General features: G+C 38.1%; 2 long non-coding RNA genes across 8 annotated transcripts in view; one reads left to right on the top strand and one right to left on the bottom strand.

Annotated features, from left to right (window-relative positions):
- The window catches only part of LOC125754253 (uncharacterized), a 58,712-nt gene extending 47,764 nt beyond the window's left edge, over window positions 1-10,948 (bottom strand). For 2 of the 5 annotated variants that reach the window (XR_007407972.1, XR_007407975.1), the window contains exon 1: window positions 9,950-10,291. This is a non-coding gene — a long non-coding RNA (uncharacterized LOC125754253). Of the gene's footprint in view, window positions 1-9,949; window positions 10,372-10,572; window positions 10,701-10,789 lie in introns of those variants that run through there. The other 3 variants (XR_007407974.1, XR_007407973.1, XR_007407971.1) reach the window with 3 other exon arrangements.
- The window catches only part of LOC125754255 (uncharacterized), a 76,587-nt gene that overhangs the window by 10,827 nt on the left and 49,741 nt on the right, over window positions 1-16,019 (top strand). For 2 of the 3 annotated variants that reach the window (XR_007407979.1, XR_007407977.1), the window contains exons 1-3: window positions 10,888-11,025; window positions 11,702-11,773; window positions 13,094-13,261. This is a non-coding gene — a long non-coding RNA (uncharacterized LOC125754255). Of the gene's footprint in view, window positions 1-10,887; window positions 11,026-11,701; window positions 11,774-13,093; window positions 13,262-16,019 lie in introns of those variants that run through there. The other variant, XR_007407978.1, reaches the window with a different exon arrangement.

Genomic DNA, 16,019 nt, shown 5'->3' with positions numbered 1-16,019 from the left:
TGCCTTCTTTTTTTTAGATTGCCTTTTGCATCTTTTTCTTGCTTAATTGCGATGCCTAAGGACTCTAGTAAAAGGTTAAATAGAAATGGTGAGACTAGACAGCCTTGATTATGGGAGGTGAATTATTCATTTAACTTTTAATTATGATGCTGTCTGTAATTTAAAATGCCTGGTTCTTTATCAAAGGAAATAATCCTGAGAGTCTGAATTTTTCTCATGCCTAAATAATGCCTTTTGACAAATTCCTTTTCTTAATTTATTTCAATGACCATATAACTTTTCCCCTTTACTCTCTTAATGCCTGATGAGCACAGATTCTCAAATGTTAAAGCAGATTTGCCTTCCTGGTTTGTTATAATTCTTATTTTTTACTAGATTTTTTTGTTATTATTTCGCTAAGTAGTTTTGCATCATCATTCATGAGGGATATAAGTCCAATTTTATTTTATTTTTTTAAGTCTGCAATTTTAAAATAAATTTTAGTGTCTGTTAACATTTTTATTAGGTCCTATTATTCTCATGTAATGAGTTTGGATATGTTTCCTTATGTTCTGTTTTCTGGAGTCTGTACTATTAGTTAAATATGAAATATATGGTTAGAATTCATCAGTGAAATCATGCAGACCTGGAGTTTTCTTTATATGACCATGTTTGATAGCAAGTACATTTGCTTAAACAGTAGCTGGGCTACTCTGATTTTCTGTTTCCTTGTGTGTTGATATTTATAAATTGTATTGGGAAAAAATTTCCATTTCATTTAATGTCAAATGTTTTTGGAATAGAGTTTTTCATAATATTTACCTATTATCTTTTTAATGTCTATAGGAGATGTAGTGATAGTCCTGATTTCACTCTGGATATTACTAATTTTAGTTGTTGCTCTTATTCTTTTACTCATTATAGCTGATTATTAATTTTGTTTATATATTTAAAAGGAAAATTTGAATTTGTTAATATTAATTGGATATACTTTTCATTATTAATCTTTTTAAGAAGAGACTTAAGGTATTTAATTTTAGACTTTTCTTTTTTCTAATACAATAATTTTAAAGCTGTTGATTTGTGAATACCTCAACAATATGATTGACTCCCTCCCAGTCATATTACTTTAAAGAAGGGATTGCTTTACAACAGCACTATTCACATTTTGAACAGAATGCTGTATGTATGTATTGTGGAATGTTTAGCAGGATTCCTGACCTATACTTCGTAAATGTCAGTGGTTTCCCCAGTAGTTGTGACAATGGAAAGTATTGCCAAATGTTGCCAAATGTCCCCTGGGAAGCAAAATCAGATCTAATTGAGCATCATCTGTTTACAGTATTCTCCATGCATGCAAAGATTCCCATCAATTTTTATGGCATCACTTTTAGTGCGAAATGACTACCAACAACCACCTGACATTTGGGCAAAGACCCCACAGTAGATAATGTTTCAGTTTTAGGTTCTTCCTGATGCAAACCTGAGACAAAGATTTGAGTGCACATAGTTTATTTTAAAGATGCTTGTAGAAATACCGATACTAGAATGGCAGAGAAAAAAAGAAGAGGTGAATATACTGGCTAGGTTAATGAGCAGATTCTGATTATGAACAATTTTGATGTACTCTTGTTGGAGATCTCTGGGAGGTTTCAAAATATAAGCGTTGTCCTACCTGAAGACAAAAAGGTGGATTTATTTATCCACCAATTTTCACTGTTCAGGGGTGGTTTTCTGAGGAATTAATTTCCTGGCATTTCAGCTCCGCCTGGCCCAAGCATTGACTAAGGACTCAAGTCCAGAGACAGAACAGAGAGCAGTGAGTAGGAATTATGAGAAATGTAAGTGATATTATGAATGACTTTAACAGGAAGTCTAAATGTAATGATGGTATTCAGAAAAGGCTTCAATGTGGAAGAAGCACTTGATTTAAGGTATGCAGGATAAAGTCATGGATAATTGAGCTTTTGAGAATCAAAGTGCATTCCAGGAAGAAAAATCAGCATATACAGAATCCCTGAATTATGCCTGGAACAATAAAGAAACAAATGAATATTAAGCATGATGATGTAGTAGAGATGACCTGGCAGTAATAAACAAGGACCAGACGCTGCAAGATTTTATAGATGATGTTAAAGATTTTAGTTTGTATCATGAGGAAGGGCATGAGGATTGAGGAGGATTATATTAACTAAATTTAAGTTCTTTCTGGATTAAAAATAGGTACAGAGTGAATAAAAAATATCTAACTGGGTTGCCATTATGGTGAGGTAGGTAAAGGACAGTGGGGGGCATATATAAATGAGAGGCATAAATCAGTGAGGTGGGGGTCAAGATGAAGAAAAACAATGAGTTTAGAGATATTTAAGAGGAAAATTAACTGAATTTTAGTGGGAGTAAAGTTTTCAGGAACAATGTCTTGGTTTTCGTCTTGCGAAACTGGTTGTATGATGGCATGAATCGAGATAGCACTGGAAGAGGCAACCGTGTGTGCATGTGTGTGTGTGTGTGTGTGTCTGTACATATATTTATGTGTGTATACATATATGCAGGGAGAAACTGGGAATTGTATGTTTGTATTTTAGAAGTATAACAGCAAAGGTACAGTTAGGAGATAGAAGCAATATCAGTTATTTTAACTTTGTGAATGTAATAGGAAAAAATGAAAGAATGTTAATTAGATATTGAGGAACTGAGAAAAAGGTAAAATAAGGGGGGGGGACCTTGAGAGATCATGGAGGTAGTAACTGTAGAAAGCAGCTTTTCCTCCTGGGTGCTTTGGAACTAATGGAAAAGTTTGGAATTATTCAAAATGAAAAGCAAAGGAGGACACCATGAAGCTAGATCTCAAACTTTCAGATCTTAGACTTGCCTGGCTGGTCCTAGTGTTCTGAAGTTACAGGAGGGGCAATGTGAGGACAGGACCATGTAGAAGATGCTAGCTGTGGTATTATTGTCTCTGAGGGGACCTGAGGAGATTATTTCTGGGATTTTTGGAAAGACAGCAAGCTGGGATCAACTGTTGCTACTGGTTTCAATTGCCACTATCAGGATTAAAACAAGCAAGCAAGCAAATAAACAAACAAAACACTGTTTAGTTGATGCTATTAGGAACAGGAAGGAAACAGCCTGACTTTGCTTCCTCCTCCAGTCTTCCAGTCCTCTCCATCATCCTTGATTCATAGGGACGAATAGAAAGTCATCTATCTCTTAGCCAACTCTATTTCTTTATAGTATTTTATTATTGCCAGATATTATAGTATATATCTGTAAGTTTGTTTGCTTTCTCTTCAGTGCCATGTAAGCCCCATAAGAATATATTTTTTGTTTGTTTTATTTACTCTTCTTTCCCTTCTACCTCAGGAAGTGAAATGCACCCAGTAGATGTTCAATAAATATTTGTATGTTAAGGAATAAATGGGTCCCTATAGCTCTCTTTGATGCCAGTTCTTCACTCTGGGATCCTATCCATTGCCTTGACAGAGTCCCTGCCAGTGTAAACGTCTACCTGTTGCTGACTTTTGACTTCACATACCATATTTTCCATAAGGGAAGATAAAATTATATTTTATAATCTCATTTCACCTTTAGGGACTTGTTATTTGCTATTAGATCTATCTTACATTTTACTGATATGGCTATGAAAGGATGACTGAATGGTGACTTTTTATGTGTATGTGTGTGAATATATATATATATATATATATATATATATAATCATAACATCCTTTAATTTTATTATATAAAATTAACTATTTTAATTATATAATTTTAAAATTATATAAAATTAACATCCTTTAATTTATATATATATATATATATATAAAATCAATCATAACATCCTATAATTATGGTATCTTGAAGTGGTTAGGATCATGGACCTAGAAAAAAGGAATTCTTTCAGATTTCATTTTTTTTTTTATAAACTAAAAGCTTTCGTGATTTAGGTTTTTGTGTTTTATATTGTTATAATAATCTCATAAAATTTTAAATATGTTTGAGAGAGACAATGAACAAACCTACTTTCTGCCAAAAAGACAATATATAGCATCATAGAGTATAATTTTATTGTTTCTAGTATTAGACATTTTCCCTTGAAATATAATCTTTACTCTGAATAATAAACCAAGTGCTCCCCCTGAAATACTCAAAATATACTTCTCTACTAATCATAAGATGTTTTGACAGTTCCATGTTTTATGAGCTGAACTGAGGCCACAGTGCATCAGGATCTATAAAGGAAAGCATTCTCTGTGGGGGTTCATATATTCCACATAATGGTGGCATAATTTATTCTTTTCCATTGTGAAAAGATATCCTGGCACAACTACTAACCAATGTATAAAACACTGAAACAGGCAAGTTGACATTTTTACTAGAGTTCTATGATCCCATAATTTTTTTCCTTGGCAGTACTTCCACTCGAGATCTTTAAAAGGCCTATTTTTTTTCCTAAATAGTTGCCTCTCCTTAACCTATTACTAATATTGGAGCATAAAATAATGTATAAATAATTTTGACCTTTTCCTGTAAGGTCTGATGGTACCTGGCAAGCTGTCCTACAGTTAATAATGTTAATAATATTCCTTTGTTATAAAGTGGTAAATAGGAATATTTTTTATATTTCTAAAACTTCTATTATTTTGAAAGGCTAGAAGAAACTATTGAATCTAAGTAGAAATTTTTTTTTTCCTGGAAATCCACTCTATCATTCTAGTAAATTATATTATTACAAAGCATTATCAATGAGAAATATTTTGAATTGGAAATATGTCATTGATACAATCAGTTATCTAATGATAATTATTTAAATTATATACTGGGAATATTGAAGAAACCATTTAAAATTATTTTGGTGTATTTTGCTGCTGGCTTTGTAATTTCTCCTTCAATTTCAAGTGGTATAGTTTAGAGAATTCCTTTCAGCTCAAAATGTACCTAATAAGTGCAAGGTGTTTTCAATCACGTTTCCTGCCTTGCGGCAGAAGTGGTGGGGCTAATAATAAAACAAAGGAGCAAACAGTGTAACATTAGATAGAATAAAGCGGGGTGAACCAAATAGATCCTGAATAATTTAACATCCCCTTTAGTTAAGAGAGGACAGGGCATTGAAAGACCAACTTGGTGCCTGACGGCAGTGATGTAAAATTCATCAACAGGGAGCATTAAGAGGGGAACCTCAGAGCACAGAGAGGGATAATACTACAGTATGATACAGAAGGGGATAATGCTAAATTTTGATAAGGTAAAGTGTAAACGGGGAAAACCTGAATTTCAGCTGATTAAGTATAGATAATTACATATCATGGAAAGTTAATAAATTGGTTTTAAGCCAGTTTGACTGGAAAAACAGTGGGGCTAGTAGCAGTCAGGAGGATGGAGAAAGATGATAGTAGACTTGTCCAACAAGAAGGGGGCGGTTATCTGGGGCTTGAGAGAGATCGGGAGTTGATTTGTTAATCCCTACAAAGTTTATGTTTAAATCCATGAGAATCGTTGAGATGGGAATTTAAAGAGAAGGTAATATTTTTTTAGGACATTGGTATTCAGGTTTTTCTTCTTCCCAAACTAGACGCATTCTCTTTGTTCATTTCCTACATCCACATTTACTGCACTTACTATCCTTTATTTTGTTTCATAATTCTTTGTGAGTTTAACTCACCATTCTATTTGTCTAAGGTTCCTTGGGGGAAGAAACATTTATTTAACTTTCTGTTTCCTTCAGTGCGTTTAGTAATGCTTTCCACATAAAAAGAAGCGACACATATTTACAGAACATAATAGAATAGAACAAAAGCATTCCAAGCTGGAAATTCAAAGATAAACTGCCTAAATCTGATTCATCTTAAGTCCACCAATAAAAACTTCAGAATTCCAGTACTTTTATTTTGATTGTACCAGACTGAGAATTCAAAGTAGACTACTTTAAAAAAAAAAAATTGAACAAAAGTAGAAATGTGAGAGAGTATAAAGTAAATGGGTAACTTTAGTTTCTCCATTCCTCACTGGGATATGTTAATTAATTTCATATTGTGAAATTCCCCACAAATCTGCTCGTGCTGATAAGACTCCTTGTGGTTCATACTCTAGGCATCAGAATTTTTCTTCTGTGGGCTACTCTGCATCTAGTTGGTAGGGATGTCTCCCTTCCTCCTGTAGGTGTGGCTGCTCCTGTAGAGCTCAGCTGTTATTTTAGTGGTGATCAACTTTGTACTTGACAACCTCCATCCCTGCTCCCTCTCCCCCCAGAATCACCTGCTAACCTAGTACCCACTGCACTCTGGGAAACACTGCTGACACCCTGGCACCTACTGCCAAAAGTAGACATTAACCTACATCAATGTGACAGGTTGGTGTGAGGCCAGCTTTCACCAAATTCTGTGTATGTATGAATGTATCTGTCTAGGCTCCTGGGAGCACTTCACTTCTAGCTTCCTCTGAAGTTAGTGGAAAAACTGCAATTGAATTATGAATGGAGTTGATAAGAGGCTCTTCTGGGCCAAGATGGTTAAGAGCTACTATGCCTTCTTTCAGGCTTCTCTTCTCCAACATTGTGACCCAGGAGATCCTGTGATCCAAATATTTTAACCGTAAATTGGACAAAGACTTCCCAACTCATGCAGACTGATTTCTGTGTTAATCTGTTACGTAACATAGCCTACTTATCTTGAAAGTATATGGAGAAGTGTTCTTTATCTTTTCTTAATTATATTATTAGAAAGATCTCAAAAAAGTCCTGAGTAGACACAAAGGTTATAAAGAGTTTAGTATTTGATCTTTTTCAGCTTTTCACTCTTGTTCTCTACCTGCTGTAGGACTGGGCAATAGCTCCATTGAGGGCTAAGCCAAATAAGAAATCTGTAGGACAGTTACTGTATCATACACAGAATTTCTCTTTAACTCAGAAGACTAAGGCTTGCTATTAGGTCAAGTTTGTTTGTCTATTCTTACCCTAAGACGTCTGTATAAGTAGAAGCTCCGGTAATGATAATCAAACATGTCTAGAAATGCCTGGATCTTAGCAGCAAACAGAGCCTGGGTACAATTCATTATCCTAGTGTAGCAAAGACAAGCTGATTTACAGATGTGAACATGGGTAAATGAAAAGTTGAAATAAATGCATGATAGCTAGATTTTGAAGGCCTCCTCGGTACATGTGAAATGAGAAGTTACATGTTAAAGTATTCATGATTCCTTAGTTGGGATAACTTTTTATCATTCTTTGAATAACACATTAGATGAAAAATACTGCAAATAAAGAGTAACATACATGTTCTAGAATTATATGCATTATTTTACTAGTAGTTTTTATAGCATACGTTAGCATTCAAATTTAAGTTAAATTTATGTTCCAAGATTTAAATCCTATAAATCCCCATATTCATTTCTAAGAATATAAAAAAGCATTGAATTTAATATTTCAAATTTTTATGTTAATGCAGCACATTGCTCCTTGTTAATAATCATTTGAATATGGTATTAATCAGAGAAGTTCCAGTAATTTTCCTGATGAAGATAGTTTTCAGATAGTCAAAGCATTTTCTTTTCCCTTTGATTAAGAGGATTATGGGTTTCATCTTAATTGGTGGTTTTAAAGCCCATCCTTAGAAGATTTTTTTTTGGAGTAAAACATCTATTTTTCTTCTTCTCTTTTCCTCCAGTTAGCTTAGAGATTAGAGTTCTCCTCTGACCCATCAAAGCTCTCACACATTCCAGTTACATCTGAATGGTCTTTATTCACATGTCACTTTAGCAAGCTCATTCCCCTGGTTACAACATAGAATTCATTTCCTGAAATCTCTCCAGCTCCAACATCAATATTGCTTTCTTCAAACAAAATTTTGCTGCTTTATCACGTTCTCGATATTAATGGCCATCTTTTCAGTTCCACCAAGATCTCCAATTCTTTTTCTGTGTGTTATTTCATTTCAAACTTCTTTTTCTTTTCTATCCAGCCCAGATTCCATCATCTACGACATCAATTAATCTCTTTGCCATTATACTTAATTCTATTGCCTTTTCTATCTGTTTGTTCAGCTGTTCAGGGTTTGTAGAACAGACTGCATGTTTGCTCCAAAGTAGTAACTCAAAGTTACTTTTAGATAAAATAATTTAACTAGTAAGTGCCTAGATGCAACTAAAATTTTTGTTCTCTGCTTTCAAGAGGACCATCAACTCCATCATCTAGTGACTTCGTTTCTCTCGGTACCTTTCATCCTTTATTCAAGATTTTTGCCTCATCATTTCCTCTTTACTTTTATTAAGGAAAAATTCTCTCTACTCCAACCACCAACTTTTTTCCATATTTACCCATTGCTCTATTTATAGAAGAAATGTCCCTTCCCTTTAGTTGGAACCAATATAGCCACCTTCATTTGGGATGCCAGTTTTTCCTGCATTATATCACATAGTTCTACAACATTCTTTCCATGAGAGAAATTCAGCTTTTTAAATTATTTAAATAAATATTAATTATTATTAATTAATAACAATTAAATAATAAAACTAGGGGTGCCTGGGTGGCTCAGGGGTTGAGAATCTGCCTTCAGCTCAGGGCGTGATCCTGGAGTCCTGGGATCGAGTCCCACATCAGGCTCCCTGCATGGAGCCTGCTTCTCCCTCTGTCTGTTATCTCTGCCTCTCTCTCTCTCTCTGTCTCTCTTGAATAAATAAATAAAATTAAAAAAAAATAAAACTAAACTTGAAAATAAGAATGTGTGAATTTAAAAGCTAGACATGTCATTTATAGAGACAGAAATTATTTGGGGAAACAGCCATAAGGGATTCCCCTTACATACTTTGTATGACTTACTAGTAAAGCCCTACCTCCAAACCATATCTATAGAACAAATGAACCAGGCTTTTGTCAGCACATTAATGGGCTTCAGTAGTGCCATTTGATCAAAAAGACATACTTTGATTTTTGCTAAATATTCTGGGAAAGAATTCTTGTGATTTTCCAACTGAGGAAGGTAATAGGATATCATGCTATGATATCTATGCTATCTATCCTGATATATTATATTTCTGGCTAAATATGGAGACTTATAGGACAAGACAGGTGACGAGAATGAGAGATAGAAAATCTCTTATTGGTGACATAAGAATATAATTTAAGTACCCTTTAAACCCTACTTTTAGTCACCTTAACCTTTTGTTTGAGTCATTTTGTATCAATCATTTGGAACTGAAAAAAAGAATTCAGTGACACACTACTTAGTGTGTAAGAAACACTTCTTTTACTTGAAATTAATTACTGATTACTTCTGTTAAGTCTAATTATGAACCATTACTACTCAATCTTAATTGCTGTAATTTTATAGTACTTTTTAAATATCTCATGTAGTATAACCCTTTACACTATTTAAGAAATACATTTCCTGGCTACTTACAAATATTTATTTTACTAGAGAAAATTTCATACTCATTTATTAAGTTTCCAAAATCTAGAAAAATAATAAAAGTTAAACTAAGCAAAACAAGAAAATAAGCAAAATGAATTCTGATAAGCATCACAATAGATTTCCACACTAATTTGTTGGGAATTTATGTTTCTGCCTTTGAAATGTCATACAGAATGATCTTTATAAAAAGATTTATTTATTTGACAGAGAGGAAGAGGGACAGAGAGAGAGAGAGAGGGAGCACAAGCAGGGGAGAGGCAGGCAGAGGGAGAGGGAGAAGCAGACCCCTTGCTGAGCAGGGAGCCTCACTGGGGCTTGATCCCAGCCCCCTGGGATTATTATTATTATTATTATTATTATTATTATTATTTTTGCTTTGTAATCAGTATATTAAGGAGACATTCATACATTTCAATTGCTTAATTCTGATTCCAGATTTAAGCTTGTGAACATGCCTTTTAAACATACAATTAAAGCTATTCATCATAATTTGCTATACTACCAACATGAAATTACAGTTACTTTGGAACATAAGTTAAATGTTTTAAAGTAAGCCTGTCACATACCTAGAAGACACCTTCCTGTCTCATACATGCAAATTAACTTCTCCACGTAAATGTCTCTTCACTCTTAAGTTACCCTGGCTCCTGAAGTCACTACTCTGAAGTTTATCATGGTCCAAAGAGAAGGAAAAAAAGTGTAACCAGAACTGATATATATATATATATTAAAAAAAAAAAAAAGATGGCACAGAAGGGAATGCAATTCTACAAGTGCAAGCCCTCAAGCAGCAGCATATGATAAACCACTTCTTTAGAGAGGTATCCTTTCTATCACTGATACCACAGGCCAAATTACATAGCATGTCATCTTCACGTAACAGTTGAGGCAATAAAATGCAGAGGCATCACAATGAATCCTACTTAACGTAACTACAGACCAACACTTCTCTACAAATTAATAAATTATTTGATTGCCAATTAAATACACGTTTTAACTTCATAGCTTAACAATTAAGGGTCATACACTGAAGTCAATACATACACCTAGCATTTCAGTCTGAACTGTTTCATACACGTAGAGCTGCAATCAGTTACAGGGTATGGCCTAACAAACGCTAGGGGAGATTTTTTAAAAGTAGTTTTTACAGTATTAAACTTCTCTTGCACACTGAAGTCATCATACATACAGGGCAAAGTCAGAGCAAGGCGGAACTTTCCAGAACGCTCGGTGAGACGCGGAGGAGCGGCGGCTGCCGGAGCTGCGCCCAGCAACGCGCGCCTTCCCGCTCCCCCCCACCGGCTTCGGCCCTCTCACCGGCTGTAGAAAATGGTGAAAGAAACCACTTACTATGATGTTTTGGGGCCAAACCCAATGCCACCCGGGAGGAATTGAAAAAGGCTTACAGAAAACTGGTCTTGAAGTACCGCCCTGATAAGAATCCAAATGAAGGAGAGAAGTTTAAACAGATTTCTCAAGCTTATGAAGTGCTCTCTGATGCAAAGAAAAGGGAATTATATGACAAAGGAGGAGAGCAGGCAATTAAAGAAGGTGGAGCTGGTGGTGGTTTTGGCTCCCCCCCCCCCCCCCCAGGATTATTACCTGAGCCGAAGGCTGATGCTCAACTGACTGAGGCACCCAGGTGCCCCCAGGATTATTTATATACACTTATTTTACCCTTCTTTATGTCTTTCAATTGATTTTTATTACATCTTTCATAGAAGTTTTCATATTTTTGGCTTATTTTGTTATTACAATTTTCATATTACTGTCATTGTAAATTAAATAAATTTTATTTATTTCTTAATTAAACTACTGAATTTAAGAAAACTGGAATTGGTAGAGGATATAAGAAAATTCCTGAGCGTTAGTGGATGGGAGGCTGCAGTGTGTTCACATGTTGAGACCTCACAGTAAGAGGATTTAAGAATATATTTTCAGCTTGTACCATAGAGCAGAGCATTCAGCTAAAGTAGACTGTTATGAGTTCCTTCCTTATATCAATGATATCACATGGAGTGAAGGTGTTCATTACTCAAAGAAATTAAACAGTAATCAGTGGTGACTGTCTCTACATGGGGCAGGGTTGGGATGGCTGAGGTGTTTTATTGCTTTTTCATTGAAGAACAGATGAGATCAAGTGAAAATAGATGTAAATTGTAGATAATTGGAATCATACCAATTTTGTGAGATTTAAAATTCAGGGGTAGAGCAGAACTCTTGTTTTTTTCATTGATATTTTTTATCTTTCTGTAAATAAATTATGTTCTCAAAATTTCATGTTAATGTTATTTCCTTCTGTTACTGTCATGTGATAGGAAAGAAATATTGAAGATGGCAGAGGTAGAACTGGAGATTAGAGCTTCTTATACATTTTCAATTTTTTTAAGGTATTTCATGTATATCATCTTTAAGGAGTCAGTGTTTCCATAGCTATAAAGTAATAGAAATTGTAAAAATTCCAGAAACAAAAAAATTCCAGAAATAGAAGTGTGAAATATGATATATTTCTAAAGAATGTGATCAATATAAATTTTATACATGTCAGCTTAATTCTCATTCCCATTTATGTTGTTGGCTGTTTTTATCCTAATTTCCTAAATATTAAAGAGAATAAAAGTTAATATAAGAAGCAAGCCTATTTAAAGAAACTCAAATTTACATTGATTAAATATTAATTCATGAAGCAATGATATTTTGAATAAAATGAATGAGATTACACTGTTTGTGTTGACTTAAACTTCAACACATTTATACTGATTTTAAAAACACATTCATCTATTAATTCTTCCCTTCCCTTCCCTCTCTACTCTCTTTTTCTTTCCTTTTTTCATGTTCCACAGACATATTAAATCTAAGTAATTATAGACAAGTTATTTTAGTTTTACTTATTGAAGTGGAAATGGGGAGTAATTTCTTATGGTATAAAGACCTTTTAGAAACTGCTAATCATTAAACAAAATGATGTTAAAATATTTTTCCAGTAATTTATAAAAGGAAATGAAAAATAGTTATAATATCTTGAGGAAACACAAGGACATAGTATACCAATTTGAATTATTTCTTGGCTTGCTGTTGAAATAACCTTTAGTGCAGTGATAGTTGATGTGAGAAATATTGTAATATGATATTTTTATATGTGAATAGGTTCAAAATGTTCTTTAATTTTTTTTTTTACTTTGATATCATTTTCCATGGCTTTTCTACTCAGATAATTTCTTTTTCCTGAGTTTAGGGATAAGAAATATCTTGTTGCAAATGAGAAACTAAGTTTTTACTCTTTTGCATAAAATAACCAATTTTGCTTCAAATTCCCAATATTTCACCTTTTATTTTCTCTGAATGAATGAGCCTTAGGCATTTTTCTTGGCAAATTTGCAAGAATATAAAAGAGAGAATACATGAGGAAATGAACATTTCATCATGAAATCTAACCTTTAGAATTTCAACATAATATGGAAACATGTCATGGAGATAATTTATTGATTTCAAGGTAGTATAATATATAAGACACTCTAGTGAATAGAGAGCATGAAGCTAAATATAATATCCTTATATTTTTTTATTTTTTGAGCTTTATTCATAAATATAACTGTCCAAAATAGACTGTCAGAAGCCCCCTGTATTTCACCTATTCAACTCTCCTTTATTTCTACTCCCAAATCTCTGGTAACCACTGTCTTTTTTTTTTTTTTTTTTAAACTCTGTAGTTTTGCAGGAGGGGCAAGATGACGGAGGAGTAGGGTCCCCAAGTCACCTGTGCCCACCAAATTACCTCGATAACCTTCAAAACATCCTGAAAATCTACGAATTCGGCCTGAGAATTAAAGAGAGACCAGCTGGAACGCTCCGGGGAGAAGAGGTCGCGCTTCTATCAGGTAGGAGGACGGGGACAAAGAAATAAAGACACAAAAGGCCTCCGAGGGGGAGGGGCCGCGAGGAGCCGGGCTGAGGCCGGGGCGAGGGTCCCCAGGACAGGAGAGCCCCGTCCCGGAGACGCAGGAGCTGCACCGACCTTCCCGGGGGAAAGGGGCTCAGGGAGGTGGAGCAGGACCCGGAGGGCGGGGAGGCCCGCGGGCTCCGGGGACAGTAACAGGCACCTGCGCCCCGGGGGAGTGCGCCGAGCTCCCTAAGGGCTGCAGCGCGCACGGGGGACCCGGAGCAGCTCGGGGGGCTCGGGGGCGGCTCCGCGGAGGGGGCTGCGGGGGGGAGCAGCTCGGGGGGGCTCGGGGGAGGCTCCGCGGAGGGGGCTGCGGGGGGGAGCAGCTCGGGGGGCTCGGGGGCGGCTCCGCGGAGGGGCCTGCGGGGGGGAGCAGCTCGGGGGGCTCGGGGGCGGCTCCGCGGAGGGGGCTGCGGGGGGGAGCAGCTCGGGGGGCTCGGGGGCGGCTCCGCGGAGGGGGCTGCGGGGGGGAGCAGCTCGGGGGGCTCGGGGGCGGCTCCGCGGAGGGGCCTGCGGGGGGGAGCAGCTCGGGGGGCTCGGGGGCGGCTCCGCGGAGGGGGCTGCGGGGGGGAGCAGCTCGGGGGGCTCGGGGGCGGCTCCGCGGAGGGGGCTGCGGGGCGGGAGCAGCTCGTGGGGGCTCGGGGGCGGCTCCGCGGAGGGGCCTGCGGGGGGGAGCAGCTCGGGGGGCTCGGGGGCGGCTCCGCGGAGGGGGCTGCCGGGGGGAGCAGCTCCGGGGGGCTCGGGGCAGCTCCGCGGAGGGGGCTGCGGGGGGGAGCTCGGGGGCGGCTCCGCGGAGAGGGCTGCGGGGTGGGAGCAGCTCGGGGGGCTCGGGGGCGGCTCCGCGGAGGGGGCTGCGGAGCAGGAGCACGAATCCACCAGCGCGGGCCCCGAGCACAGGGCGCGGGGACACAGCCCAGGATCCGGCCTCCCCCGGGACAGGCAGAGGCCGGGAGGGCCCAGGACAGCGAGGACGCTCCTGCCTTGAGCTGAGCAGATCAGTGGCCCCGCCCCGGAGCCTCCAGGCCCTGCAGACGGAGTAGTTCCTGTGGGGTTTGAATCCAGGTTTCCAGAGCTGGCCCCGCCACTAGGGCTGTTCCTCCTGGGGCCTCACGGGGTAAACAACCCCCACTGAGCCCTGCACCAGGCAGGGGCAGAGCAGCTCCCCCAAGTGCTAACACCTGAGAATCAGCACAGCAGGCCCCTCCCCCAGAACACCAGCTGGACGGACGAGTTCCAGGGGAAGTCAGGGGACTTACAGTACACAGAATCAGAAGATACTCCCCCGTGTTTTTTGTTTTGTTTTGTTTTGCCTTTTGATTTGTTTCCTTCCCCCACCTTTTTTTTCTTTTTCTTTTTCTTTTTCTTTCTCTTTTTCTTCTCTTTTTTTCTTCCTTTTTTCTTTTTTCTTTTTCTCTTTTCTTTCCTTCTTTCTCTCCTCTTTTTTTCTCCTTTTCCCACTACAACTTGCTTTTGGCCACTCTGCACTGAGCAAAATGACTAGAAGGAAAACCTCACCTCAAAAGAAAGAATCAGAAACAGTCCTCTCTCCCACAGAGTTACAAAATCTGGATTACAATTCAATGTCAGAAAGCCAGTTCAGAAGCACTATTATACAGCTACTGGTGGCTCTAGAAAAAAGCATAAAGGACTCAAGAGACTTCATGACTGCAGAATTTAGAGCTAAACAGGCAGAAATTAAAAATCAATTGAATGAGATGCAATCCAAACTGGAAGTCCTAACGACAAGGGTTAATGAGGTGGAAGAACGAGTGACATAGAAGACAAGTTGATGGCAAAGAGGGAAACTGAGGAAAAAAGAGACAGACAATTAAAAGACCATGAAGACAGATTAAGGGAAATAAACGACAGCCTGGGGAAGAAAAACCTACGTTTAATTGGGGTTCCCGAGGGCGCCAAAAGGGCCAGAGGGCCAGAATATGTATTTGAGCAAATCATAGCTGAAAACTTTCCTAATCTGTGAAGGGACATAGGCATTCAGATCCAGGAAATAGAGAGATCCCCCCCTAAGATCAATAAAAACCGTTCAACACCTCGACATTTAATAGTTAAGCTTACAAATTCCAAAGATAAAGAGAAGATCCTGAAAGCAGCAAGAGACAAAAAATCCCTGACTTTTATGGGGAGGAATATTAGCGTAACAGCAGACCTCTCCACAGAGACCTGGCAGGCCAGAAAGGGCTGGCAGGATATATTCAGGGTCCTCAATGAGAAGAACGTGCAACCAAGAATACTTTATCCAGCAAGGCTCTCATTCAAAATGGAAGGAGAGATAAAGAGCTTCCAAGACAGGCAGGAACTGAAAGAATATGTGACCTCCAAACCAGCTCTGCAAGAAATTTTAAGGGGGCCTCTTAAAATTCCCCTTTAAGAAGAAGTTCAGTGGAACAGTCCACAAAAACAAGGACTGAATAGATATCATGATGACACTAAACTCATATCTTTCAATAGTAACTCTGAACGGGAACGGGCTTAATGACCCCATCAAAGGGCGCAGGGTTTCAGACTGGATAAAAAAGCAGGACCCATCTATTTGCTGTCTACAAGAGACTCATTTTAGACAGAAGGACACCTACAACCTGAAAATAAAAGGTTGGAGAACCATTTACTATTCAAATGGTCCTCAAAAGAAAGCAGGGGTAGCCATCCTTAGATCAGATAAACTAAAATTTACCCCG

Source organism: Canis lupus, chromosome 33 (genome assembly GCF_003254725.2).
Source record: "Canis lupus dingo isolate Sandy chromosome 33, ASM325472v2, whole genome shotgun sequence".
Classification (NCBI taxonomy): domain Eukaryota; kingdom Metazoa; phylum Chordata; class Mammalia; order Carnivora; family Canidae; genus Canis; species Canis lupus.
This window is presented reverse-complemented; position numbering and strand designations above follow the sequence as displayed.